We start from the raw sequence: 5,485 nt of genomic DNA, 5'->3' as shown, positions 1-5,485 counted from the left end.
TGAGTATAACAGTTTTAAAACTTTCAACCTGTGTAAAACAAAACCCTGTCTATTCCCGGACACCATCACTTTCCAGCTACTCAAACTCCAGGGAAATATTTCCTCCCTGTCTGAACCTTCGGTTTGATTTAACTGCTTTTCAGTTCTCGTTCTGTGAGCTGTGAAGCGTTCTTTTTCCCATTTCTCCGACCCAGAAATGTTATCACAGCAACCTTCCCACCATCAAAATCATCATTCCGCCATTTTGCTTTTGGTTAACATATAATCACCAGCAATGCAAAAGTGAGGACTGCAGATGCTGGAAACCAGAGCCTAGATTAGAGTGGTGCTGGAAAAGGGCTTATGCCAAAACGTGGATTTTCTGGCTCCTCGGATCCTGCCTGACCTGCTGTGCTTTTCCAGCACCACTCTGATCTAGACATATCATCACCAGCAGTAAACCATTTGTGTAACCAATTGAATATTTCCAAACAAAGCCCATTACGCGCCAAGCAAACCATTACAAGTGACCGAGTGAGAAGGGACTAAATCAAAATAGAGTTGTGGGGAGGGGGCAGCAGTGGAGATAAAGCACTATATCCCCTGCGGTGCCCACCTCTATCTAAAGGCATTGAGAGAATTGATGCACACCACATGCTCCTTCTCCAAGGACACCCAGCTGTGTAGCCTTTATCCTCAATCATGGAATAGAATCCCTACAGTGTGGAAGGAGAGCATCCGAAGAACATCACACCCAGAGCACTCTATCACTGTAACCCTGCATTTCCCATGGCTGATCCACCTCGTCTGCACAATCCTGTATACTGTGGACACGTTAGCACGACTGATCCACCTGACCTGCACATCTTTGGACTATGGGAGGAAACTAGAGCACCTGGAAGGGCCCCACACTATCGTGGGGAGAATGTGGGAACTCCACACAGGCCGTTGGACAAGGCTGGACTCCGGCCGTTGGACAAGGCTGGACTCCGGCCGTTGGACAAGGCTGGACTCCGGCCGTTGGACAAGGCTGGACTCCGGCCGTTGGACAAGGCTGGACTCCAACCTTGTACCTGATGCTGTGAAGCAGCAGTGCTACAGTCACAAATTAAATCAAAGCAGATGATCCCTGTTTATTGTCACATTGCTGTTTGTGGAGACTTACTGCCCTGAGAGATATCCTGAGGTTTAGAAAGTGGCAATGTTAGTTCAGTCACCTCCAGCCCAGTTAATGTGGTTAACAACAACATCAATACTCCAACAGTGTCATCCCGTACAAGGTCCACTCATAACTCTGATGGACAGTAACATCAGAATCAGAGTCCTGCAGTCCACACAGAGCAGGGGGATGACCACGTCCCTGTGAGCACTCACTGGGCTCTCAGTCGTGTTGAAGATGCAGCAAATCCCTTGTTACACAGAGGGGTGAACAGCTCCTACCCAGTGTGAACCCGCTGGGGTCTCGGAGACAGGATGAATCCCTGAATCCCTTCTCCCACACTGAATTCCTAATTCTAACTGAGTACATCCTCCTGTTTCCTCAGTTGTTTTTGACAATCTCATTCCCCTCGCACCAGAACGCGTTCCAGTGTTACAGAAACAGCAGAATGGTCAGCTGCAGCTGGTCACCTGACTGATCACTGGACATGAACGGTTCATTCTCCACAGATGCTGCCAGACCTACTGAATGTTTCCAGCAATTTCTGTTTTTATTTCTGATTTCCCAGCATTTCCAGATGTTTGCTTTTCCAATACTCATCTTGTCTGTTGCAGAGGAGTTTATTGATGAGATTAGAGGGGTTTGAAAGTTGTACGTTAGGTCACACATCAGCTATGATCATCCTGAATGGCAGAGTAGGGTTGAGGGGCTGAATGGCCTTCTCCTGTTCCAATGAAAGTTATCCATCGGCAACTTGTGGTAACATTTCCCCTCACTGCTCACTTCACCTCCACGTCGAACACACTGTTACTGACTGAACAAACCTCCTGTGTTTGAACTAAACCTGCTCATGTTCTGTGGCTCCCTCTTCTGCCACTCGGGTTTAACTCTCATCATGGAATGCTGTCTCGTATTACTGCGGGAATGCCCACAAAGGACTCAGCCTGCAGTCTGTATCCACTGGGGTCCACAATCACCGTTTATTTCATTCTTCCTCTCTCATTCTGGCTATTGAACTCTCGGTTTCAATCCATTCTCCTGTCATGCTCTTAAACATGTCCATGTGGGTGGACTAGAGCCAGCTGGGATTTAATGAAGGGAAGTGGGGATTAGGCGGAAGCACGAGGAGCGGCGACAGCAAAGACAGTTCTCATTGTAACGGCAGAGTTTCTCCATGACCCAGTGAGTGGTGAGGCACCTGAGTTTGTGGGGGAGGCAGATTCAATCAGGGATTTGGTAAGACACTCAGGCACTGACCTGTCCATCTGATTGTTAACTCAGACAGATAGAAAGATGCACATTTAGATAGCACCTTTGATGATTTGGGGCAATGAAACATGCTTCCAACCCAATAATTGCAACCACAAATCTCTGAAAACACAGACACAAAGCTTTGTACTTGTACCAGGCTGTCTCTGAGCCTCCTCTTTTCTTGAGAAAAGCGTTTTGAGCTGTTCAGCCTTTTCTGGTGATTATTACCGCTATGTTCCTGTGAGATTTGTGACTGAACCTTTATTTTCCTGTTCCTTGTGAGTGATGAAAGTAGCAGAAACAGTTCCTGACCTGTGAGGGGTTTCGGTTGGTGTATTTATATTTATAAATCCATTCCCACCCTCACATACAGTGTGAAATTGATGTAAAACTGAAGGGAAGGAGTGAGTGAGCACCCACACAATCATATGTATCTGAGTTGAATGAACCTGGCATTAGGAAAATGTGTCAACAATCACAACTAGTTAGAATCACAGAATCCAGTAGGTGCAGAAGGAGTCTATTCGGCTCATCGAGTCTGCAATGACCTGCTCACCTACCGAACCCCCATAACCTCACATTAACCATGGCTAGCCCAACTCACCTAAATTGCACACTGCAGCCATTTTAGAATGTCCAATCCAGTAACGTTACACATTAGGGGGAGGGTCACAAATTACACCCAAATGCTCGGAATTGTGGATGAAGGCTCACAAAAACTTGACTCTGACTCAAATGCTCTGCTTTTTAAAATAAAATCTGGGGGAAACTGCAACCGGAAAGATTTCTGATTATCTCAGGAGGAAGAGAATTCAAAACTTGCGCCGTTGACCCAGGGGGCGCAGTGAAAGTTACAGAGGTCTGGGAACCATTAGAAATGTAACAGGTTGTGAGCAAGGTGGGGGTGAGACAAGGACAAAAAGACTGTCTGTCACAGGAGAGATTAAACAGCAGAAATGGTAGTCCCTCAAGGCCACGGGAAATGGAATTAGGGCTGGGAAAGAAACAAGGAAACAAGGTGTGCAGCTGTCAAAGAAATACATTTAAAAAACAGATTATAAAAGCATAGAGGGCAGAGTTCACAGTCTGAAATTGTTGCTTTCAATGGTGAATACAAAAAGCTGTAAAGCCTGGGGAGTTCTATTACAGCCAACACATACAGGATGGGCCAAGTGGCCTCGATCTGTGCTGTAACTTGCTGATTTTTTTTCCTGACATTTGTAGTTCAAGTCTGATGACGCTATTAACTTTTCAAATTGGACTGGAGTTTAATATTCTGGAGAAATGTCAAATAAATCACATTGGTTACATTGTGCAGACCTTAGTCCATAACCCTGCATGTTCCAGCATTTCATGCCGGTGGGACAGGACATACAGGGATGGTGACAGTGGTGTCTAGGACACTGTAAGCTATGATTCTGTGTGTATAATTGTGTCAGGTTGTTGCTTGACTAGTCTGCATTCCAGCTCACCCAATAAGATGATAGCAGGGTGAGACACTACAGTTGGAGCTCATCTGCTCGGTAGTTCCTTTCCTTTCTGCTTTTTTAAAATTTATTTCTCTCTCACTCTCCCCTTTGCAGACTCTGACACAAGTGTCTCAACATTGAATCATAACAAAAGTTTTGAAAAAATCATGTCTCTACAAGAAATTCAATGGCGGAAAATATATTATTCTTGCATCAACTACATTTTTAAACAAAAACAATCCTGTTCAATAAACTCTGTCTCATTTCTTCCTTCAATTCTATCAAGCGAGCTATTATATTTTGTCCCTCAGTTAACCAATCTTAATAAATATCCAATCAATTTCAGAGCAACATGCTTACAAAGTATTGAACCAATTTATCTGTTTAGGTTTTAGCATTAGTTATCAAGTCATTACCATTGCAATAATTGCATAATTGGTCTGGGTAACAAGTATACTGAGGTTCACAATTTAATTTATTGACTATTGGAAAAATGGTACAATATATCTTTTTTTCAGGATTCTAACAGTAATTATTAAGGCATTTGCATTACAATAATTATAGTATGCTTTAGTTTAGTCTTGCTAACAACTACAGTGAAGTTTATATCTGAATTTAATCCAATCTTCCCTTGTACCTATACAGGAATATAAAAATCAATTTTATTTCCAATCAACACATCTACAAAAGAATCCATTATTTCTGATGCAACACGCACTGTTAAAAATATGACTTTTGCTCATTTGAATGATCTGTCATCCCAGCCTTATAAATTTAGAAAAACCTAATTACTTTTCCCTGCAACAATTCCTGTTCGTTTTTGCAGATAGCACAGTCAAATAGCAAGATGAAATTTATCATTATTCTTAAGTATGCTAATAGAATTTTGAAAATCTATATGTTGCTAATATATAATCATTGTTCATTTCAGTCCATAGAATATAGAACAGTACAGCACAGTACAGGCCCTTTGGCCACGATGTTGTTCCGACCTTTTATCCTACTCTAAGATCAAACGAACCAACATGCCCTTCATTTACTATCATCCATGTGCCTATCCAAGAGTCGCTTAGATGTCCCTGATGGATCTGAGTCTACTACCACCACTGGCAGTGCATTCCACACACCCAACACTATCTATAATGAAACTATCTCTGACATCTCCCCCCAAATTCCCCCATTCACCTTAAAATTATGCCACTTTGTGGGGAAAAGTCTTTTATCATCCACTCTATCTATGCCTCTCATCATCTTACACAAAGCTATCAAGTAAGCTCTCATCCTCTTTCACTGCAATGAGCAAAGCCCCAGCTCCTTCAACATTTCTTCATAAGACATGCGTTCCAGTCCAGGCAACATCTTGATAAATCTCATCTGCAGCTTTTCTAAAGCTTCCGCATCCTATGTATAATGAGATGATCAGAACCGAACACAATATTCTAAGTGTAGTCTCACCACTGATCCATAGAGCTGCAGCATAAACACGTGGCTCTTAAACTCAATCTCCCTGCTAATGAAAGCCAACACACCATACACCGTCTTAATAACCCTATCACCTTGGATGTCAGCTATGAGAGATGTATGGACATGCACCCCACGATCCCTCTGTTCCTCCACATTGTCAAGA

This window comes from Chiloscyllium plagiosum, unplaced genomic scaffold (genome assembly GCF_037043375.1).
Source record: "Chiloscyllium plagiosum isolate Xiang-an unplaced genomic scaffold, Cpla_swu_hap1 HiC_scaffold_48, whole genome shotgun sequence".
NCBI classification, from domain to species: Eukaryota; Metazoa; Chordata; class Chondrichthyes; order Orectolobiformes; family Hemiscylliidae; genus Chiloscyllium; species Chiloscyllium plagiosum.
This window is presented reverse-complemented; position numbering follows the sequence as displayed.